A 25,032-nucleotide genomic window follows, 5' to 3' on the forward strand; every position below is an offset into this window, starting at 1 on the left:
TATTTTCTTTAAACACCAATTAACATAATTTAGAGGAGCCTGGCCTGTTACAGTCCATGGGTTCTCAAAGAGTTAGATACAACTGAAGTGACTTAACACGAAATGTAATTTGCTACTTACTTGGAAAAGCTGCCTTCAACCCTGACTGCTGAAAAGGATATTTGAGGATAAGCAGAACTCAGTTAAATGCAAGGTTTTTCAAATTGGAGATTAAGTATTAAAAAAAAAAACCCAGAACTTTTGGAGGCCTTGTTAATTGGTTGAAGTCAGTTGCTGAGTATGACGGTGAACTTTTCAACACCAGATGTTGAATTCCTCCTGTCTTCCATCTCCTCCTTCTCCTCCTCTCCTTTCTTCCTTTCTCCTTCTTTTCAATAGTTTTGATTGTGGGCAGGTCAGGAAAGAAGGGGAGGGAAATTAAATACGTAATGTAATGATGTTGCAAACAGTTGGGCATGACTTTTAGCGACTGAATGACAGCCTCAATGCAGTGATGTGGAGTGGACATTGACCCGTCAGAGGCTGGTCTCACAATATACTGCGTATTTTTGAATTTCTAAGTACCCTTAGGTGCACTACAACTCCATCTATCTCCAGGCAGCCAGCCAGGAGGTAAATGGAAGAATCTGAGGCTAGGTCACAGAGAAAGCGCTTGGCTAAGGAAGAGCCCATGGAGCGTTTCCAGCTGATCGAATGCTAAACTTCAGATAGGAGGTGAAGTGCAGCTGACACATGGCAACAAGAGGCCCGGTAAAACAATACTTGGAATCAGGGGAGTTGCAGAAACTCCATGCTTGCAGATTACCCAGAAAGATTCTTTTCCGAGTCTATTTCAAAAGAGACATTTCAAATTATTTCTCCAGAAGGCATTTTGATTCATCAGAATCAGCGGATTCCCGAACGTGAGAAGGAGCATATCGGTTTCTTCCCAAAGGCCAGAACACTTTCCTGATGATTAGCAAGCCAGTTAACAATGTTTTGTACAATATTTTGTACAAGCCAGTACAATATTTTGTACGAGTGAAATCCTTTTTTGACATAGGTAGTTCACTGTTTCCGGTGTGGAGTTTCTTGTTATTTCTTATGTTTCTTTGTAGGTAGGTAACAAGCTCCCAATAACAGGGAGACAGGCCATCGTCTAGTGTTCCTTGCACTGCTTTGTTCAATAGCACTCGAACATTCATCTCTTTCCTAACTCAAGCTTTATAACACCTCTGTCTCAGTGTGTCTGCTCCCCGGGGCACCCTACTTCCCATACATACAGGATTCTGAAAGTCAGTTTATTACTCTTAGTAGAATCTATTTATAATCCCTCAGGGCTGACAGAGATGTTGAGGTATTGTTAGAACGATATTGAGGTATACATCTTGCTCCTCTCTTGTCAAGTTTTTGGTACGGGTCAATCATTTGCTCAACAGCACATTGATGGCCTTTGGTATCAATCATAGGTCAATTGGCTGGTTTTGGCCACTTCAGCATTTCTAGCACTGTACGTGATGTTGGTTACTATTCCCTCAGCTCCTAGGGGAGGATGTGTTCTGGAATCTGAAACTACAAGGTGTTTCAAAACTCTCTCTTATCTTACCTGTGACTGCATTAAAAAAAAAAAAAATGTTTGTTTTATTTCAAATGACGTCACTGTGACCAAGGGCGCAAACTTTTGTCTTTGTTCTTTCATTTTTGACTGTCATTTATTTCTCAGGTCTTCTTGCTTAAAATGCTAAGAAATCCCCAAATCTCTTGGTATTTCTAATTTTGCACACATTTCTAAAGCAGTGGGCTCCACTTTCTTTTAATGAAACTTCAATGTTACTTAAAACAAAATTTAATTAGAGGATAATTGTTTTAGAGTGCTGTGTTGATTTCTGCCATACAATATGATTCAGCCACAAGTATACCTAGGCTTCCCAGGTGGCTCAGACAGTAAAGAATCTATCTGAATTGCAGGAGACATGGGTTTGATCCCTGGATTGGGAAGATCCCCTGGAGAAGGAGATGGCTACCCATTCCAGTATTCTTGCCTAGAGAATACCATGGACAGAAGAGCCTGGTGGGCTACAGTCCATGGGGTCGCAAAGAGTCGAATATGATTGAGCAACTAGCACTTATTGTCATTTATCTCCCCTCTGCTTTTGTCGTTATACAAATTAACTCCATAGCGAAGTCATTAAAAAAATATTTATTTGTCTGCACCAGGTCTTAGGTGTGCAGTTCCCTGATCAGGGATGTAAGCTGGGCCCCTCGCAGTGGGAGCACAGAGTTGTAGTTTCTGGACCCCCTGGGAAGTCCCTGGGCTCCCACTTTTGTTCCAACTGTTAGCAGTTTTGAGATCCTCAGATTCCTCCTAAAAGAATCCTTGTCTCAGTAAACAGGGACGAGAATTCTAGCAGATGAGCCTTGATTGGGCTGAAATCTCCTGCTTCCATAGAATATGCTTCTGATGTACTAAAACTTTGGAGTGCGAGAGAGAGATTGATATTTGGTTTCCTTTACCGTGAAAGTGTAGGCTTCCGTAGTAGCTCAGACAGTAAAGCATCCGCCTGCAATGTAGGGGACCTAGGTTCAATGCCTGGGTGGGGAATTTCCCCTGGAGAAGGAAATGACAACCCACTCCAGTATCCTTGTCTGGAAAATTCCATGGACAGAGGAACCTGGCAGGCTATAGTCCATGGGGTCGCAAAGAGTCGGACATACACACACATACACACACGCATGCACACACACACACCAAGAAAGTGTAGGAGGGACAAGGGCTGCTTGAATGTGGGCTGCTATGACTTTCTCTGTGATCAGATATGCTTTGTTGAGCAGAACAGAAGGCTCTGACCCATCACCTACTTCCTTCTTGGCTTTGAAAATCACAAGTAAGGCTGAGTTAAGCTAAAGTGTACTCCACTTTGTTGGCTAGAATTCAGTTATACTGGGTGAGACATAAAACAGTTCAATAACAAACAGACAATAAGATTCATCAGAAACCACAGAAGGTCAGACACAGAGAGTCTAGTTACCCATCAGAGATGACGACCTATAACTGCACAAAAACTTGTACATAGGTGTTCATAGCAGCATTATTGATAATAGTTCCAAAGTGGAAATGACCCAGAATATATCTTTCAGCTGAGGACAGGATAAGGAAAATGTGGTCATCCACACAACAAATATTATACAGCAATAAAAAGAATGAGGGGCCAATGCATGCTACAGTGTAGATGAACTTTGGGCAGGTTATGCTGCAGGAAAGAAGGCAGACACAAAGGTCACCATTGTCTGATTCCATTTACATGAAATGTCCAGAACAGGCAAACCCATAGGGGTTGGGGCAAATGAGGGGTGACTGCTCATGGGTTGGAGGTTTCTTTTAAGAAAATGTTCTTGAATTAAGTTATAGTGATGTTTTTATAACCATGTTGTTTCTATAACCATATCCTTAAAAACGCTTATTTCTTTTTTTTCTTTTTTTTTTTTTTGACAGGAAATAGCATTTATTGGTGAGCATGATTAATGAGGGGACAGCGCTGATGCTCATGAGTGCAGGGCCCGCCATTTGTCCAGGGGACCACGATTAGGGATGTATTTGACCCCACAGCCATCTGGGATGAGTCGCTTTTCTGCCACCATGTTCTCAAATTCATCCGCGTTGAATTTGGTAAATCCCCACTTCTTAGAGATGTGGATCTTCTGGCGGCCAGGGAACTTGAACTTGGCCCGGCGGAGGGCTTCAATCACATGTTCCTTGTTCTGCAGCTTGGTGCGGATGGACATTATGACCTGGCCACTGTGGACCCTGGCCACTGTGCCCTGAGGCTTTCCAAAGGCACCGCGCATACCTGTCTGGAGTCTAGATTGGGAAACAGCAGGCCAGTCATGAATGCCCACTAGGAAGAGTTGTCTCCAAGGTCCCTTAGGGCAGCCTGTACAGGCAACAGGTTGCATACACTACCAAGGAGCCTGCTATTTGCAGCCATTGCACACTGGGCCCCCATGGGGAAAAGAGCACAGTCGGCTTAATTGGCTGCAAAGAAAAACGCTTATTTCTTGAAATCAAATGGATTATATCTCAACAAAATTGTTTTTATTCTTAAAGAAAGTAACAGACCATTTGGAAGGAATCAGTGAAAATACAGTGTTGGCAGCAGACGCTTAGATCTGTGTGACAACCGGGAAGCCGAACGTGAACTGCGTTTCCTTCCTGGCAACATCCCCCGCCTACCACCCCGAGACTTATTTTCCTCACATCCTGTGTTTCTTACATCAGAACTATTACTCAGAACTCTCACTGATTCCCCATTGCCTAAAGTATTCTTGATCTCAAACCTATGTGTCCAACCTTGAGGCCCGCATGAATCTTTTGTTCTTGATTGCCTGGTCTCCTCACTTTCTGCCAAACCCTCCCCAGTATGCCTGTTGGCTCACACCATTCTGACAGCGTGCAATATCACCTTACTGGCCTTCACTTTTTCTCTTCTTCAAAGATAACCTAGTACAAACCCCACCATTTTCACTGAGCGGCCAAATCACCCCAAGTGTTCCTTTCTTTAATTCCCCTCTCTTCATTGTCTGTCTCTTTTACTTTTCACAGTACATACACTGCCTGTGCAAAAATGAAAGCGTCGTATTTTCGTGTGTATATATATCCTCTTCTTGCCTTCCCTGCTACTGGGATGAATGGGCTTGGGTTTTGAAGGATCCCTGATCCTCTTCCCAAATTATCACACAATCAAATGATAATCTCTAATATGTTAAAGAGCTCTGGATGACAAAAAATGAAATGGCCTTTATTATTTTGGCCACTCTGTGCGGTATGTGGGATCTTAGTTCCCCGATCAGGGATGGAACCTGCACCCAGGAAGTGTAGTGTCTTAACCACTGGACCACCAGGGAAGTCCCAATATGGTCTTTGAAAAATATTGTTTCCCTGTCACTTTGCTGTACACTTGAATAAGCATTATAAATTAGCTGTATTTCAATTAAAAATATTATTTTCCTGTTGCTGAAAGAAATACATTTAAGACTAGAGCATTTGAGATATAAAAGTATAGAAGAAAATAAAAATTTGTCCTTAATTTGCCTGCCTTTCCAAAGGTAGCAGGATAATTAGCACTTTCTTATATTAACATTGTATACACACACATACAACCATATATTAATTTTATTTTACTTATTTATTTTAGTAATTTTAAAACTCAGATGAGGAGGTGAGCAGAAAGGCAATTTTTTAATGACTGAATCCAACCTTCTCTGTCAACTCTGACTTTTGCTGACGGAGGAAAAACATTGTCTTTTGGTTAAATATTCACTGAGATTTACAGATCTCCTCGGCCTTTTCTCCTGCTCTTTGCCCATGCTTCCAATTTCTGCACTAGGCTGGGCTGGTGAAAGGATGGTCTTTACAAAACCAGAGGATGGTCTCCCTGCTCCACCGCCCCCCCACCCCAAGTTTCCCAGTTTAAGACCTTCTGTAGCTCCCACTGGCCACGAGAAAAGGTTGTCAATCCTTAGCAAGCCTCGTAAGACCTTCATAGTCTAGCTCCAGTCTCCCTTGAATCTCACCTCTTGCTGCTTTTTCTAACGCATTTTGCCTGCTAGACACCAGGATATTTACATTTACCTGGACATAACAAATGCTTTCAAACCTTTGGTTCACTCTGCTTCCTCTGCATAGCACACCCTTTGTAGCCTTCATCACCAAGTGAATATCCTTTGCAATACCCAATTTAAATGTGCCTTCTCTTCGTAATCTCCTTGACTCATTCATGCTGAACTAATCTTTCCCTTAATATATTCTCTTAGCACTGTGTTATTCTTTGGAACTCTGCATTCAGATGCTTATATCTTTCCTTTTCTCCTTTGCTTTTTGCTTCTCTTCTTTTCACAGCTATTTGTAAGGCCTCCCCAGACAGAAATAGAGGAAACCAAGAGAATGGGAAAGACTGGAGATATCTTCAAGAAGATTAGAGACACCAAGGGAACATTTCATGCACAGATGGGCTCAATAAAGGACAGAAATGGTATGGACCTAACAGAAGCAGAAGATATTAAGAAGAGGGGGCAAGAATACACAGAAGAACTGTACAAAAAAGATCTTCAAGATCAAGATATCACGATGGTGTGATCATTCACCTAGAGCCAGACATCCTGGAATGTGAAGTCAAGTGGGCCTTAGAAAGCATCACTATGAACAAAGCTAGTGGAGGTGATGGAATTCCAGTTGAGCTGTTTCAAATCCTGAAAGATGATGCTGTGAAAGTGCTGCACTCGATACGCCAGCAAATTTGGAAAACTCAGCAGTGGCCACAGGACTGGAAAAGGTCCGTTTTCATTGCAATCCCAAAGAAAGGCAATGCCAAAGAATGCTCAAACTACCACACAATTGTACTGATCTCACATGCTAGTAAAGTAATGCTCAAAATTCTCCAAGCCATACTTCAGCAATACGTGAACTGTGAAATTCCAGATGTTCAAGCTGGTTTTAGGAAAGGCAGAGGAACCAGAGATCAAATTGCCAACATCCACTGGATCATGGAAATAGCAAGAGAGTTCCAGAAAAACATCTATTTCTGCCTTATTGACTATGCCAAAGCCGTTGACTGTGTGGATCACAGTCAACTGTGGACAATTCTGAAAGAGATGGGAATACCAGACCATCTGACCTGCCTCTTGAGAAATCTGTATGCAGGTCAGGAAGCAACAGTTAGAACTGGACATGGAACTGCACACTGGTTCCAAATAGGAACAGGAGTACGTCAAGGCTGTATATTGTCACCCTGCTTATTTAACTTCTATGCAGAGTACATCATGAGAAACGCTGGGCTGGAAGAAGCACAAGCTGGAATCAAGATTGCCAGGAGAAATATCAATCACCTCAGATATGCAGATGACACCACCCTTATGGCAGAAAGCGAAGAGGAACTAAAAAGCCTCTTGATGAAAGTGAAAGAGGAGAGTGAAAAAGTTGGCTTAAAGCTCAACATTTAGAAAACTAAGATCATGGCATCTGGTCCCATCACTTCATGGGAAATAGATGGGGAAACAGTGGAAACAGTGTCAGACTTTATTTTGGGGGGCTCCAAAATCACTGCAGGTGGTGACTGCAGCCATGAAATTAAAAGACGCTTACTCCTTGGAAGGAAAATTGTGACAAACCTAGATAGCATATTGAAAAGCAGAGACATTACTTTGCCAACAAAGGTCTGTCTAGTCAAGGCTATGGTTTTTCCGGTAGTCACGTATGGATGTGAGAGTTGGTCTGTGAAGAAAGCTGAGCGCCGAAGAATTGATGCTTTTGAACTGTGGTGTTGGAGAAGACTCTTGAGAGTCCCTTGGACTGCAAGGAGATCCACCAGTCTATTCTGAAGGAGATCAACCCTGGGATGTCTTTGGAAGCAATGATGCTAAAGCTGAAACTCCAGTACTTTGGCCACCTCACGCAAAGAGTTGACTCATTGGGAAAGACTCTGATGCTGGGAGGGATTGGGGGCAGGAGGAGAAGGTGATGACAGAGGATGAGATGGCTGAATGGCATCACGGACTCGATGGACGTGAGTCTGAGTGAACTCCGGGAGTTGGTGATGGACAGGGAGGCCTGGCGTGCTGCGATTCATGGGGTTGCAGAGGTGGATACGACTGAGCGACTGAACTGACCTGAACTAGCACTGGGTACCCATGCCTCTATTGCTGCATTTATTACACTGCATCAGAACCTGTTAGTCTGTTCCTGCCTCTGAAATGTGAACTTATTCAGATTTACTTTTATTCTTTTTTTTTTCTTTTTTTGCCTTCCAAAGTGGAGTATTATTCCAAGAACACTGAAGGTGCTAAATAATGGTTGACAATAAAATCAAGTAATATTTCTTTAAGTGTTTGTATTAGTTGATTTAAGATTAACAGAACGGGTAAGAAATGCAGGAAATAGTGTGGGATGCCTGGGTGAGGAAATGAAGGCTATGTTGCTTGATAGGGGGTTATTTACAAGCTGGTAATGCAAACATGACTGTCCTTTAATGATTCCTCACTGAACCTGGACTGCGGAACTCACCAAATCTCCACATAGATGCGACTGACAAGGGGCTGTTACCGCATACTCTGGAGAACTAGTTGTAAAGCAAGAACATGGCATTCCAAATAGTTACATACATTTTCTTAAAATAAAAAATGTACCAGTGTCCACTGACAGATGAAAAAGATGAACAAAGCTTGGGATATGCATACAGTGAAATATTACTTAGCCTTAATTTGGAAAAAAACCATCACAAGCTACAATGCGGATGAACCTTGAGGTCGCTATGCTACGTGAAATAAGACTCACAAAAAAGACAGTCACTGTATGTTTCCATTTCGATGAGCTACCTAGAGAAGTCAGACTCATAGAGACTGTAGAATGGTGGTTGCCAAGGACCAGGGGGTAAAGGAAGTTATTGTTTAACAGTTTACAGAGCTTTGGTTCTGGAGATGGACAGTGGAGATGGTTGTATAACCTTGCAAATGTACTTTAATCCACTGAACTGTACACTAAACATGGGCTAAAATGGTAAAGTTTATTTCTGTATTGTTTTACCATAATTAAAAATTTAAAAAGATTAGAAAATGTAAGAGGATATATGATCTCTTGTTTTGTTTACTATAGGGGAGAATTCTAGATTTTTGTAAAGCCTGAAGCTGACAGAATTTAGGGACCCTTTTTATAGAAAAAGAATGATGAATAAAAAAACAAGGTGGAAAAGCAAGTATTTACTTAGAATGAGGACATGAAGGGGTTGTGTAAGGGAGGGTTCCTAAGCTTAAACTTCCTTAGCTTCTATGAGGATCTGCTTCTGTTGATTGTAAAGGTTCTGTATGTTTTCTGACTGTCCTGTGTGCCTTGACCACATGCCAGCTGGGCTGTGCTGAAGAAGGCTTTATTGTGGATTGTACAATGTGACCTGGAGGATCCCCCCACCTTTACTGGGCTCATTAATGGCTAGATATGGACAAGATTCAAGTCAATACAATAATCAGCTTCCTCTTCATTTTCCTGAGACAAGTCATGGAGCCTTCAGTCCAGTGTAGACCTATTTTATCTCTGTATCCCAGTGCACTAAGACTTCAGTAAACATAGCTGGGCTACTCTCCGTGTCTGCGGTTAGTGGTTCTACACACGTTCCTTTGGGGGTTTTCCCCTAGCAAGGTTGGTGTTTCATCTGCTTGTTTTCTGCCGTGCCACAGGGCTGGCAGGATCTTAGTTCTTCGACCAGGGATAGAACCCTGGCCCTTGCAGTGAAAGCACTGAGTCCGAACCACTGGACCATCAGGGGCTTCCCACGGTCAGGGTGTTTAAAGTTGGTCAGCCTTATGGCTCTGGAATAGGGACAATACATGCAAACGTAAAAACCAAGCATTGTCTTTTAGTTTCTCAGTTAATGCCTTCTTGGGAGAAAAAGCAACACCGAGTGGGTGTGGAGTATTTAACAGGCTCCCTCTGGAAGCAGGGGTCTTGCCCTGTGTACCTTTGGGGGGTGCAGCTCCCCTGCCCAGCGTGGCCCACCCTCTTCTCTGGAGTCCCCAGCCTGCCTGGTGACAGCACCCATCAGTGCCTTAGGAGTCAGCCGCCTTCCAAATCTGCTGGGTTCTCTTTCAGTTGCAAAGAGTTTCCTGGAAAATGACAAAGTAAAAAATGCAGAAGAGGAATTCGTCTGGGAGAGTTTCTGGGGAAAAAACGAAACCCTTTTCCTTACAAAGTCTGAACTGTGGAACTCTCCCCTGCCTCTGACTCATGTTAATTGTAGCTTAATGGCTGTTCTGCAGAAATATTGTTCTGTTACACTTATTTTTAGGTTCTGTTTAAACCACGAGACGTAAGTAATGAGAAATAATTATTTTGAAATAATAGGAAAGGTCATGATGTAATTTTTATATTTAATTCAAAGAACATGGCAAGAAATGAAATAGAGTGGTTTGAGTTAAAGCGGTATTTCAAAAATCAGATTTTCTAAATTATCCTTGGTCTCAGCTACTCTGGGTTGTAGATGAATAAATCCCTCAACTAATGAATGATAAGGCTAGAAGTCTGGGCTCTTGAAAAGAAATGACTGTTTTATCTAATTATAGGAGCAATGCATATACATTAGGAGAACATTTCTGTCTACAGAAAAAAAATGAAAAAAGGAATTCCAAAGAAAAATGCCCTATAATTTTACATTTCAGATATAATCTCCATAGACTTTTGGGTTAATGTTTCAGTGTATTTTCCTTTAGGGTTTGATATAGGCAATAATTTTTTTCTAAAAATATGCAATTTGGAGATTTAGAGACTATGCTAAATAGACTGCATTTAAGAATTTAACATTCAGAGTTGTGAATATTTTTAGCAATCCATGACATGTAGAAACACAATTTTGCTGACAGGTTTGTGAGTAGGAATGAGTCAACTGGCTGGTGAGTCACAGAGTGGCTACCAGGTGCCCCCACCACAATTTGGCTTTGCTGTTCTCTGTGGGAGAAGAGCACCTAACTGTCTAGTTAGCTGCTTCAGTCATGTCCAGCTCTTTGTGACCCTATGGACTCTAGCCCAGAAGGCTCCTCTGTCCATGGGATTCTCCAGGCAAGAATACTAGAGTGGGTTGCCATGCCCTCCTCCAGGGGATCTTCCTGACTCAGGGATTGAGCCTGTGTCTCTTGCATTGGCAGGCGGATTCTTTACCACTAGCACGCCACCTGGGAAGCCCAACAGTGCTTAGTACCTCCCAGTACACACTCCCCTTCTTCATTGGTTAGCTGTTTTGTTGTCCAACTAAAAGAAGACAGTACTAATTTCCTTTGTAAATATGTGACTCAATTTTGGCCAATGAAATGTAAACAGAAGTATACACAACTCCTGAGAGGTATTGTTTTTCCATTTCTCTTGAGTAGAATACAATTGCTAGGGCTGGAACTCAGCGGCCACCTTGAACCCTAAGGATAGGCACCTCAATTTACGGAAAGCTGACTAAGAAAGTATGCTGGTCACTGGATTTTTTAGAGCTACTATACTGGTCTTTGCTGCCCACCCCTAGATGTCTTTTCTCTGAAAGAGAAATACATTTCTCTCTTAAGCGAATGTACAAAAAAAAAAAAGTGTGTATTTATTGTTATTGTTGTTTGTTTTTGTATTCAGCTAAACTTAGTCATAATGGACACAGGCTTGTTTACTATCATTTACCTAGTGTGGGAATATGTGGGAACATGAAGAAGAAGTGACCTCATTGTGGAGAACAGAGCCAGGAGGCGTTCTGGTCTTGGTTTAATGTCTATTCTTGTCTGTTCCTGCCTTATGTTGTCTCCTGAGACCCAGGGCCTGCAAACACAGCTCATAAAAAAATGGGCCTTGTTCTGTGTTTCTGTGGTGAGATGGGCTTGGAGTGGGGTAAGGAGTCCCTCCAGCCTCGTGTGAAGGCCTGGACTGGCCAGGGAGGAGTAGAGGACAAGAGCAGCCAGAGGCAAATGCGTCCTCCACAGAGGGGGGGATTTACGCAATTATTCTTTAGGAATGTGCAGGGACACCCAGGGTTCTCTGAGACCCTTTCAGAGAGTCTATGAGGTCAAAACTATTGTCACAATGCTACAAATATGTGGTCGTAACAGGGCTTCCCCGGTGGCTTGGCAGTAAGGAGTTCCCTGGAGGAGGGTATGACAACCCACTCTGGTATTCTTGCTTGGAAAATTCCATGGATAGAGGAGCCCAGAGGGCTGAAGTCCATGGGGTTATGTAAAGGAGTCGGACACTACTGACACAACTTAGCACGCACTGATATGTTGTATACCTTTTCTGAAATCTCTGAGAACTCACTGATATGCTGTATACCTTTTCTGAAATCTCTGAGAACTGCTGTTCTAGGATCACCCTAAAGAGAGCTTGTCTCAGCCACGCTGACTCCCATCTCTGTACCTTATGGCAGCCCTAGCAAATAAGTACAGTGGCTTTTCCTGACACCCTGGAGAGGGCTGCAGGGGCGAGGAAGGAGGCAGGGGCGAGGAAGGAGGCAGGTGTGCTCATCACAGAGCCTCTGTCCACTCTTTCAGTCAGTTCAGTTTGGTTCAGTCGCTCAGTCTTGTCCGACTCTTTGCAACCCCATGAATCACAGCACGCCAGGCCTCCCTGTCCATCACCAACTCCCGGAGTTCACCCAAACTCATGTCCATCAAGTCGGTGATGCCATCCAGCCATCTCATCCTCTGTTGTCCCCTCTTCCTCCTGCCCCCAGTCCCTCCCAGCACCAGAGTCTTTTCCAATGACTCTTCGGATGAGGTGGCCAAAGTATTGGAGTTTCAGCTTCAACATCAGTCCTTCCAATGAACACCCAGGACTGATCTCCTTTAGGATGGACTGGTTGGATCTCCTTGCAGTCCAAGGGACTCTCAAGAGTCTTCTCAGTTCAAAAGCACAGTTCAAAAGCATCAATTCTTCAGTGCTCAGCTTTCTTTACAGTCCAAATCTCACGTCCATACATGACCACTGGAAAAACCAGAGCCTTGACTAGATGGACCTTTGTTGGCAAAGTAATGTCTCTGCTTTTCAATATGCTATCTAGGTTGGTCATAACTTTTCTTCCAAGGAGTGAGTGTCCTTTAATTTCATGGCTGCAATCACCATCTGCAGTGATTTTGGGGCCCCCCAAAATAAAGTCTGACACTTTTTCCACTGTTTGCCCATCTATTTCCCATGAAGTGATGGGACCAGATGCCATGATCTTAGTTTTCTAAATGTTGAGCTTTAAGCCAACTTTTTCACTCTCCTCTTTCACTTTCATCAAGAGGCTTTTTAGTTCCTCTTCACTTTCTGCCATAAGGGTGGTGTCATCTGCATATCTGAGGTGATTGATATTTCTCCCAGCAATCTTGATTCCAGCTTGTGTTTCTTCCAGTCCAGCATTTCTCATGATGTGCTCTGCATAGAAGTTAAATAAGCAGGGTGACAATATACAGCCTTGACGTACTCCTTTTCCTATTTGGAACCAGTCTGTGGTTCCATGTCCAGTTCTTACTGTTGCTTCCTGACTTGCATACAGGTTTCTCAAGAGGCAGGTCAGGTGGTCTGGTATTCCCATCTCTTTCAGAATTCTCCACACCTTTAGGGCTTGTTTACTTCACCACTCCTGATGGCTGGGACTCCTCCTCAATTGAAAAATTTAAGCTGTCATCTCTCCAGAGTTTGAAAAAAGTTCTAAACAATTAAATGGGCAGAACTTACAGGAGTTATTTTGCTGTGTGTTGTGCTCAGCCGTGTTCAAATGTTTGTGGTCCCATGGAACGTAGCCTGCCAGGTTTCTCTGTCCATGGGATCTTCCAGGCAAGAATACTGGAATGGGTTGTCATGCCTTACTCCAGGGAAAGGAGTTATTTTATGTGAGAGTAAATAGGGCTCTAAGAGGAATTCTCCACCTCCCTCAGTTTACAGATAAGGTGCTGTAACTGTCCCAGACTGGGCTGTAGTAACTGACCAGAGCGTCGCTTCCCAGTGAAGAGGCAGAACAGAAGCTCTGCTGTTGAGCACCTCACACCATCTGTTTTCAAGCCCTCCAGGCCCCCAGGGAGAGATCTGAAGTGTGTCTGGGGTAGAAGAAGAAGCCAGAATCCTGGGAATACTTTTTCCTGTCCATCCCTGTTGTTCTCCCTCTCTTCCCACAGTTCCTCCCGACTGGAATAAGCGAGGATGGCAAAGATGGAAAGGATGGAATGTCTCATCCTTCCCAGGAGGGCAGGGGGCCCCAGGGCTGAATCAGTGTCATCAACACTCTTAGTTTGCTTGGCTTTCAGGAGTTTGCTCCTAAAACTGGGACAGTCTTGGGCAAGCTGGGATTGAAGGAGTTAACCTGGGTTTAGCTCTCTCAGGCCCACGGGCTTTCTTTCACTTAATACACACTGAGAGGAACCCTGTGATGTGTCGAATTGAACTTGGGTTTGTGGTTTTTCTGAAGATATTGAAGAAATCTTTTTAGCTTTGTTGTTCTCAGGCAGGGGAATTCCCATCTCCCTATGTGGCATTTGGAGAAGATTGGTAGCATTTTTTTAAACTGCACCCCTATCTGCAGCATGCTCTTGGAATTTAGTGAGGTGGGGAAATCCCCGTGATAGTCCCCACGATGAATCATCATCTCACATAAAAGGCAAGCGATGACCCATGATTGCCAGAGCAGGATTGCCTAGACTTGTATTTCAAGCTCAGAGTGTTGCTAAAGAGGCTGAATCCCTTTTCCCTCTTGCTATGGGGCTTTAAGTCTCAGTGATGTCCCCTGGGATGAGGAGACTTCTGGAGCTTATAATTTAAAGAATGAAATTACATGTAGAGGTAGACTATTTGCAAAACATTACCTCCTTGCAAAACATTACCTCCTTACAAAACAAAGCCTTTGTGATTCATGAAAAGGGATTCGGAGCATGAAATGGACATCTCCCAGGGGACAAAAGTCTAGGACAAGAACAATGTAAACTACTAGAAAGTAAGGATGAAGCAGAATGAATCTCTTAGCCATTGGGGTCAGGGTTATAACCAACTCCTCCACGAGGAGGGACTAGAGGTTGAGTCCAGAAACTTCCCTGTAATCCTTACAAATCATTGTATATCTATGTACACAGTGTTCATTACAGTGCAAATCCATTTGTCATCCTCATAAAATTCCAACTTAGGGGAAACATTCCGATAGTGTAACATAACGCTGCTTGAACAGGGCAAGCTTAGCATCAAGATTTTGAAGGTTACCAGTGCGGAGAAAGGGCTTCCCTGGTGGCTCAGTGGGTAAAGAATCTGCCTGCAGTGCAGGAGATGCAGGAGACACAGGTTTGATACCTGGATTGGGAAGATCCCCTGGAGTGGGGCACGGCAACCCACTTCAGTATTCTTGCCTGGAGAACTGTAATGGACAGAGGAGCCTGGCAGGCTACAGTCCACTGGGTCGCACACAGTCAGACATGACTGAGCGGCTGAGCACACAGTGGGGAGAGGGAAGAGGAAAGGAGAAAAACAGGGGTAGGGGTTAAGAGGTGCAGACTATTATGTATAAAATAGATTAGCTGAGAGGATATATTGTACAGCACAGGGGATATAGCCAATATTTTATAATAACTACATATAGGATATAAACTTTACAAATTGTGAATCACTATGTTATATGCCTGAAACTTACATAAATATTGTATGTCAACTATACCTCAATTTAAAACATTTATGGTTTTTCCAGTGGTCAAGAATGGATGTGAGAGCTGGACTATAAAGAAAGCTGAGTGCTGAAGAACTGATGCTTTTGAACTGTGGTGTTGGAGAAGACTCTTGAGAGTCCCTTGGACTGCAAGGAGATCCAACCAGTCCATTCTAAAGGAGATCAGTCCTGGGTGTTCATAGGAAGGACTGATGCTAAAGCTGAAACTCCAGTACTTTGGTTACCTCATGCAAAGAGTTGACTCACTGGAAAAGACCCTGATGCTGGGAGGGATTGGGGGCAGGAGGAGAAGGGGACGACAGAGGATGAGATGCCTGGATGGCATCACCGACTCGATGGATGTGAGTTTGAGTGAACTCTGGGAGTTGGTGATGGACAGGGATGCCTGGCGTGGTGTGATTCATGGGGTCGCAAAGAGTCGGACACGACTGAGCGACTGAACTGAACTAAACTGAAAACATTTTAAAAAAGGATTCTGAAGCTCAGAGTGGCAAAATGGATAAGAATCACCCCTGTTGGAGTGGTGTCCTCTCGAGGGGTTTATTTTTCCCTGCTTAGGATGCTCTGTAGTATAGAAATAGAAGAGCCCCTGCAACAAAGCCAGCTCAAAATGCTTTCCAGGTTACACTGAGGCTGTTTTTGGCTTGTCATGTGATTATTATAATACTGACTTGATAATCTTTTTGGAATATTTTTATCCATGAACTCTCTAATATTTATTGAACACCTGCTGCAACCCCCTTCTAGCCTGTTTTCTTTTACGATAGAGGCAGGAAAGCTGGAAATGTTTCCCAGACTCACTTGTGACTGGGATTTCGGGTTCCACCAAGCGCAACCACATGGCTGGCTTTCCTGGGGCAGCTGGGTTATGTCCACTGTGCTGGCATAGTTATTAACTCACTCTCACGGGTCTCACTGGGACTTGAGGAGGGTGACTCTGTCCCTGGGCAGGAGCACCAACTTTTCCAGGGCAGCGGTGGCAGTTTCTGATGTGTTGTAGGTGTTGAGTGACCGCAGTGGTGCAGTGCTGTTTGCGCTGCGTCAGGCCTGGCGACTGGTTGGACGTTTCCCCAGGTGCTCTGTTTCTGCCTCTGTAACATCTAAACCCATTTCCCTGGGAAAATGTCCAAATGTTCCCCAATAGTCTTGGACAAATGCCTGGTCTTCTTGGGAAGTCTGTCAGATTCCTACTAGATTTTATCTGTATCGTAAATTCCAATATACACAAATTTCCACTTCTTTTTAGCTTTGAAATAGGGATGCTTTTTACAATCAGTGACATATTATAGTCATAGTGTAATTAGTTGCGTTATATCTTAGTGCTTTACATAATAATGACATGCCTTACAAATTAGCACCTTACTTACCTTTAAGGAAAAACTCTAACAGACACCATATCGTCGTCTATTTTGGTCCGCTTGGGCTGCCATAACAAGACACCATAAACTGGGTGGCCTAAAAAACAGCTTATTTCCCACAGTTCTGGAGGCTGGAAATCCAAGATCAAAATTTTAGGTGGTTTGGTTTCTGGTGAAAAAGTTCTTCCTGGCTTGCAGACAGCTGCCATCTAGCTGTGCTCTCATTTGACCTATCTTCATGTGTGTGTCCAGAGAGAGAGAGGGACGGAGACAGAGAAAAAGGGAGAGATGGGAGAGGGGAGAGGGGAGAGGGGAGAGGCTGCACTTGCACAGGGTAGGAAGCAGTTCTGAGTGTTCTCTGCTGTCTGTTTTCACAAAGGACGCTAATCCTGTGCGAACAGGACCCCACCCCTAAGACCTTATTTACCCTTAATCACTTCTTTAGAGGCCTCACCTCCAAATACAGCCATGCTTGTGGGTTAGGGCTTCAACACATGAATTTTGAGGGGACACAAACACTGAGCCCATTTGTTGTTCAGTCACTCAATTATGACTGACTCTTTGCAACCCCATGGACTGCAGCATGCCAGGCCTCCCTGTCCATCACCAACTCCCGAAACTTGCTGAAACTCATGTCCATGGAGTCGGTGATGCCATCCAACCATCTCATCCTCTGTCATCCCCTTTTCCTCCTGCCTTCAATCTTTCCTAGCATAAAGGTCTTTTCTAATGACTTGGCTGTTTGCATTAGGTGGCCGAAGTATCGGAGATTCAGCTTGAGCATCAGTTCTTCCATTGAATATTCAGGATTGACTTTCTTTAGGGTTGAATGGTTTCATCTTCTTGCAGTCCAAGAGGCTCTCAAGAGTCTTCTCCAACACTACATTTCAAAAGCATCAATTCTTTGGCACTCAGCTTTCTTTATGGTCTAACTCTCACATCCATACATGACTACTAGAAGAACCATAGCTTTGACTAGATGGACTTTGTTGGCAAAGTAATGTTTCTGCGTTTTAATATGCTGTCTAGGTTGGTCATAGCTTTTCTTCCAAGGAGCAAGTGTCTTAATTTCATGGCTGCAGTCACCATTTGCAGTGATTTTGGAGCCCCCCAAAATAAAGTCTGCCACTGTTTCCACTGTTCCCCCATCTATTTTGCACGAAGTGATGGTACTGGATGACATGATCATAGTTTTCTGAATGTTGAGTTTTAATCCAGATTTTCCACTCTCCTCTTTCACTTTCATCAAGAGGCTCTTTAGTTCCTCTTCACTTGCTGCCATAAGGGTGGTGTCATCTGCATATCTGAGGTTATTGATATTTCTCCCGGCAATCTTGATTCCAGCTTATGCTTCGTCCAGCCTGGCATTTTACATGATGTACTCTGCATGGAAGTTAAATAAACAGGGTGACAATATATACCCTGGACGTACTCCTTTCCCAATTTTGAACCAGTCCATTGTTCCAAGTCTGGTTCTAACTGTTGCTTCCTGACCTGCATACAGGTTTCTCAGGAGGCAGATGAGATGGTCTGGTATTCCTATCTCTTGAAGAATTTTCCACAGTTTGTTGTGATCCACACAGTCAAGGGATTTAGTGTAGTCAATGAAGCAGAAGTAGATGTTTTTCTGGAACTCTCTTGCTTTTTCTATGATCCAATGAATGTTAACAATTCGATTTCTTGTTCCTCTGCCTTTTCTAAATCCAGCTTGAACATCTGGAAGTTCTCAGTTCACATACTGTTGAAGACTAGCTTGGAGAATTTTCAGCATTACTTTGCTAGCAGGTGAAATGAGTGTAATTTTGTGGTAGTTTGAACATTCTGTGACACTGCTTTTCTTTGGGATTGGAATGAAAACCGACCTTTTCCAGTCTTGTGGCCACTGCTGAGTTTCCCAAATTTGCTCGCATATTGAGTGCAGCACTTTCACAGGATCATCTTTTAGAATTTGAAATAGCTCAGCTGGAATTTCATCACCTCCACTAGCTTTGTTCCTGGTGATGCTTCCTAAGGCCCATGGAATTGACTTCACATTCCAGGATGTCTGGCTCTAGGTGAGTGATCACACACCATCATGGTTATCTGAGTCATTAAGATCCTTTTTGTATGTTTAAATCAGGTAGAGTAGATTGTGTTGTTTGTAACTGAGAATCCTGAACAATATAGAATGCAAATAAAGAAGGAACCTAAGATAAGATGGCTGGAGTTAATGTAATTAAGTCCTTGGTCACTTTTTTCCTTTTTAAAATTCAACCTGGTTTTAAAAAAGGTTGCGTGAATCCTGGCTATCTAGCAGAGAATAAGGGGTATTTTGCAATGCCTGATAGTTTCTTAAAAACTTGTATATCCTATCCCCTTCCAGAGTGGCCTAAGCTTTTCCCTGTCACTTACCTTCCTCACTTTTATTATACTTGAATTTCTCCCCATTTCTCCCTTTTTTAAATCATAAAAGAAACTCTTAGAAGACCTAATTATAAAGTAGCATTGTGGGCTTTTAAAAAATTTGTTTTTCCACAGTATGGTCCAGGACCAAGCAGATAAGTGTAAATCAAGTCATTCTGGAATATCCTTATCATCACCACGCTTATCATCATCACTGTTGTCACCAAAAGTACATAAGTGTGCATGTGACTATTGTGGCTGGTATCTGTCAGCAATCCTTACTGTTCCTTTTCTTGATGTATCTCTTGAATTTGACTCTTTCTATCTAGACTGGTGCTATCCTGGCTGGGAACTCGGGGTCTCTCACCTGGATAATTGCAACATTCTCCCTGCATTTAGCTTTGTGCTTGCCTTTCCAGTCAACTGTCCTTACAGTAATCATGGTCTCTCAGGTATCTTAGGAGTTTGGGGTCTTGGAAGTTGTGGCTGAGCAAAGCAGGGACTGAGGTGCTTCTGGGAAGAGGTAGTAGACATTTTCCTTACCTAGGCATTCATTTATATTTATTGTTTTACTCAGGGCTGGACAAATTCTCCCAAGAAACCAAACCAAACCAGGACTGAACCTTGTCCAGCCTTGTCAGGAAGTTCGGACATGAACCAGATTGTAGGAAAGGTACTGGTGCACACATGGATACGCACACTCGTATGCACACACTGAATTAGAGTTCCTGATAGGAAATCCGGTACAGTGAGCCATCCTGCGGTCAAGGACTAAGCATTTAATTTGGATAATGGCTCCACCTGCAAGCTTTACCCGGTGACATGTATGAGTTCTGGGGAAAGAACTGAATGTATTATTTAGGGTAAAACTAGCCCATTGTAATAAAGAGGTTCACAACAAACAAGTGGATTAAAAGAAGATGGGAGTTTATCTCTTTGTTAGCCACAGTCCAAGGTGAGCCCTGCTCTGTAAATTCATTCAGGGATTCAGGTACCCCAGTTTTCTCTTCTCTCTCCTAAATCCTGAATTCCAATTACATGATTGGAACTGTGTCACAATTAGTCAATATTCTAACTGGAGGGCAGATGAGACTGGGTGGAGGGAATAGGGAATACATTACAATATTCTGAGGCCTGGACCTGAAAGTGGCATATATCATTTATGCCCAAATTCCACTGGTGAGAAGTCATACGGCTTCATCTGCCTGTAAGGAGGACTGGGAAATGTAATTCCTAGGTAGGGGGCTATATATATATATATATATATATATATATGCACCTATAACTCTGCTATTTTGGCAGATGGAGAGGATGGGCTTTGGGGGACAACTCTGATGCACTGGGTATATAAGAATTAGTAGGATTATAATGTCTTGGGATCTGGGTGGTTTTGCTGTTGGACAATCTTGCATTGAAATTTCTCTCTCTTTGGAGGGGACCTCCTGGTTCTAGTGTCCAGGACCAAGGTGGTTGTGGTTACAGCAGATCTCTTTTTATGGTTCTAGAGTCTTCCCTTGAAGAATATGTGTGGGCTCCTTCACCATCAGTCATGGTGGTAGTAAAGCTACCACCAGGATTGATTGAAAAACTCATGTAAACAACCCTGGAGGGTTTTTGGAAATATATAGGAAGAGGAACTCTGGGAAAAGACTGGACTTCCTGTTACTCAAGCAGTGACTACTCAGAGTATTAAGACCTGGGGTAATTATTCAAATGTGGCCTCATTCATGCTCTTAGGCAAATGAAGCCTGGGAAGTCTATTCACAGACTTATGTTATTATTATTATTTTGCATAGGAAAAACCTTGCTGTCTACCCTTGTTGCTAGGATCAAGTGCAAACTCTTTCACATAATATTCAAGGCTTCTCACCTTCTCAAGGCTGATTCCTACCACCTCTTCACATCTGATCTTTCCTTACCACCCTCCAAGCCCTGGGTGGAGTGTATTAATTCCACTTCTCCAGGTGTGACAAGTATTTTCATGCCCCTGTGCCTTGCTCCTACTGTTTCAGGTGCCTGGAATGCCCTTCCTGTACAGGACTAGTCTTACTCATCCTTTAAGTCTCATAGCAACTAGTAATAATGATGACAGTGAATAATTAAGCCCTTGTTATATGCCTATCGCTGTTCTAAGCACTTTACATGGTTTGAAGTGAAGCGAATGTTGCTCAGTCATGTCCAACTCTCAGTGACCCCATGGACTATACAGTCCATGGAATTCTCTAGGCTGGAATACTGGAGTCGGTAGCCGTTCCCTTCTCCGGCCAGCCAACCCAGGGATAAAACACAGGTCTCCTTCTCCAGCAGATCTTCCTGACCCAGGAATCGAACTGGGGTCTCCTGCATTGCAGGAGGATTTTTTACCAGCTGAGCTACCACGGAAGGCATTTTTTACATTTTAAATGATTTAATCTCTTTTAATTTTCACAACAGGTATGAGATAAGTACTAATATTATCCTTATTTTACCACTGAAGAAACAAGGGCATATGGAAGTCACTTAGAAGAGTTCCCTCAAATCACTGCAGATGGTGACTGCAGCCATGAAATTAAAAGATGCTTGCTCTTTGGAAGAAAAGTTATGACCAACCTAGACAGCATATTAAAAAGCAGAGATATTGCTTTGCCAACAAGGGTCCATTTAGTCAAAGCTATGGTTTTTCCAGTAGTCATGTATGGATGTGATAGTTGGACTATAAAGAAAGCTGAGTGCCAAAGAATTGATGCTTTTGAACTGTGGTGTTGGAGAAGACTCTTGAGAGTCCCTAGGACTGCAAGGAGATCCAACCAGTCCATCCATTATCAGTCCTGAATGTTCACTGGAAGGACTGGTGTTGAAGCTGAAACTCCAATACTTTGGCCGCATGATGCGAAGAACTGACTCCTTTGAAAAGACCCTGATGCTGGGAAAGATTGAAGGCGGGAGGAAAAGGGGATGACAGAGGATGAGATGGGTGGATGGCATCACCGGCTCAATGGACATGAGTTTGAGTAAACCCTGGGAGTTGGTGATGGACAGGGAGGCCTGGCGTGCTGCAGTCCATGGGGTCGCGAAAAGTTGGACATGACTGAGTGACTGAACTGGACTGAACTAGAGGAGCTCCCTGGTGGCCCAGTGCTTAGGACCCAGTGCTTTCAGTGCTGTGGCTAGGGTTCAGTCCCAGGTGGGGGAACTAAGATCCTGCAAGCTAGATGGGGGTGGTGGGTGGGGGAAGGAGGAAGTCACTTAGGAAATGAGTGTCAGAGCCAAAATTTGAACCCAGGAGATGACTCCAGAATTGAACTCATGATCAATATGTTGCATGAAGTTTCCCCACCCCTGAGCCCACACCAGTTAACCTTTACCGTGCTTCCATGAACCAAAACTGGATTAAAGGTATTTGTTTTCTATCTTTGCAGTCTGCTTTTCGGTACACTCTCTAACATTTAGTAGAAGTTAACAAACGTATGATGGTTAGTTTTAGGTGTTAACTAGGTTGGCCTATAGAACCAGTTATTCAATCAAAGGCTAATCTAGGTGTTGCTGTGAAGGAATCTTGTAGATATGATTAACGTGGACAACTCATTGACTTCATTTTTTTCTTCCAGTTTTATTGTGATATAATTGGCATAAAACACTGCAGAAGTTTAAGGTGGATAAATATAATTAACACTGCCATTTGTATCATGTGAAAAATTTTTTTCCCTCTTTTTAATTTTATACCTAAGTGAGATGACACATGCTCACTAAACTTACTGTGATAATCATTTCCTGGTGTATGTCAATCAAATCACTGCGCAGTATACCTTAAACTTACACAGTTCTGTATGTCAGTTATATCTCAATAACACTGAAAGAAGAGAAAAAAGTTCAGGATGAACAGAATATATATATAGAAGTACTAGAAAATATATATATATATTCTTTTTCCTTATGGTTTATCACAGGATATTGAATATAGTTCCCTGTGTTATACAGTAGGACCTTATTGTTTATCAATTCTATATATAATAGTTTCCATTTGCTAATCCCAAACTCCGGATCCGTGATTCTAGTACTTACTTACCTTATAACTGGAAGTTTATAGTTTATAGTACCTTTTGACTGCCTTCATTCAGTTCCCCCCCTCCACTCCTCTGATAACCACAAGTCTGATCTCTTTTTCTATGAGTTTGTTTGTTTTCTGAAGTATTGATATAATTGAACTACAACATTATGTTAGTTCCTGTTACACAACATAGTAAATTTTTTCTTTACCAAAATGGTCATGAAAATAAGTCTAGATATAATATGTCACTATACAAAGATATCACTTACTTGTTGATTATATTTCCCAAACTACATTTCATCCCTGTGACTCATTTATTTTCCAATTGGAAGTTTATACCTTTTAATTTCCCTCTCCCATTTCTTTCCTCCCCCTGCCTCCTTCTTCTTGTAACCACCTGTTTGTTCTCTGTAACTATAACTGTTTCTATTGCATTACGTTCACTTGGTTTTTTTTTTTAGATTCCATATATAAATGAAATCATACAGCATTTGTCTTTGTCTGACTTATTTCACTTAGTGTAATACCCGTCTTGATCCATCCATGTTGTTGCAAATGACAAGATTTCATTCTTTTTTGTGGCTGAGTAACATTCCAATGTATGTATATACCATCTTTTCTTTAATCCATCCATCTGAGTGCTTGGGTTGCTTCCATAATTTGGCTATTGTAAATAATGCTGCTATGAACATAGGAATGCAGATATCTTTTCTAATTAGTAGCTTTGTTTTCTTTGTATAAATACCCAGGAATGGAATTACTGGATCATATGGCTATTTTTTAGCTTTTTGAGGAATCTCCATACTTTTCTCCATAGTGGCTGCACCAATTTACATTCCCACCAACAGTATATGAGGGTTCCCTTTTCTCCAAATCCTGGCCAACACTTGCTATTTGTTGTCTTTTTGATCATAACCATTCTAACAGGTATGACGTGATATTTCATTGCGGTTTTAATTTGCATTTCCCTGATGGTTAGTGATGTGGGGTATCTTTTCATGTTCACAATCAGTTGACTTTTAGGATATTGTCCTTGATATCTGATGGGCCTAATTTAATGAGATGAAAGTCTTTAAGAGTAAACCTGGTGTTTCCATGAGGACTGTAGTGAATTTCTAGCCTACTGGCTTGCTCTCTGGATTTGTGACTTGCCTGGCCAGTCCCCACAATTTTTTCAGCCAAGTCTTTGCAATAAATCTCTGTCTGTGTCTCTTTCTCTGTAGGCTGGTTTATAAAATGTTAATATCATCATTGTTTCTTCAGTTCTAAATCCACTCTTGACCTCCTCTGTGATATGCTTTAGTATTTTTCAGGATTCCCAAAGGTTTTAAGATGACTACGTTTGGGCATGCTTTGAGTTTTCTCCTGGATCACATGTTCTGCAAGAACTAAGGGTTTCTTTTGCATCATCCGCAAAACCCCAAACTAATTGTCCTTTCAACAGAAATGAACTTAGCTATGAGGCAAATAGGCCTTAAAGCTTCGGGGCCACTCCCTTATATGGACTGTTCCAGGCTCTGAGAGATTCCTAGTAATGTGTTCACATGAAACTCTGTTTTTCATAACACTTGTAAGAGGAAGCTATTGAAAGAAGTGAATTTGGAAAGGATTTTGCAATATTTTAATACTTTTGAGAAATTACAGATTTGATTTGGATCTACATAAAGGATATCTACTTTAGTATTAAATATTTTTATTAAAGAAAGAAGAGAATTATGAGAAAAAAATGGAACATGAAACAAAGAGTGATTAAGAGGAATGGCAAAATCAGAAAGTTTTCAGATATCAAGGAGTGGAACTGTAATAAAAATTTTCAAATCGTGTCTAAGGTGGTAGTACACTGGGAGGGAGAAGTAAATTTTGAATAAAAAAAATGAATAAGGACTTAGATCATTTGATAACACTACTGATGAAGAAGAGCAAATCACATGAACACATTAGGAAAAGATTTACATTTTTTGTTTATCTGATATAATATAAAATTCCTAGTATGGGTATTGCTGACAAACTACTTAATGAAATGTCAATGAGTCAGTTAGTATTTAAGACTAGCTACTTCTCAAGAAAACCTGAAATGCCCTGAAATTTTACATCTCAT

General features: G+C 42.3%; 1 non-coding gene across 1 annotated transcript; it reads right to left on the reverse strand.

Annotated features, from left to right (window-relative positions):
- Positions 1 to 3,883: 3,883 nt before the first annotated feature.
- Positions 3,884 to 4,018, reverse strand: LOC138423027 (small nucleolar RNA SNORA70). Its single transcript, XR_011250129.1, has one exon. It is a non-coding gene; the product is annotated as a small nucleolar RNA SNORA70 (small nucleolar RNA).
- Between the last annotated feature and the right edge of the window lie 21,014 nt (positions 4,019 to 25,032).

Source organism: Ovis canadensis, chromosome 17, assembly GCF_042477335.2.
Source record: "Ovis canadensis isolate MfBH-ARS-UI-01 breed Bighorn chromosome 17, ARS-UI_OviCan_v2, whole genome shotgun sequence".
NCBI lineage: Eukaryota > Metazoa > Chordata > Mammalia > Artiodactyla > Bovidae > Ovis > Ovis canadensis.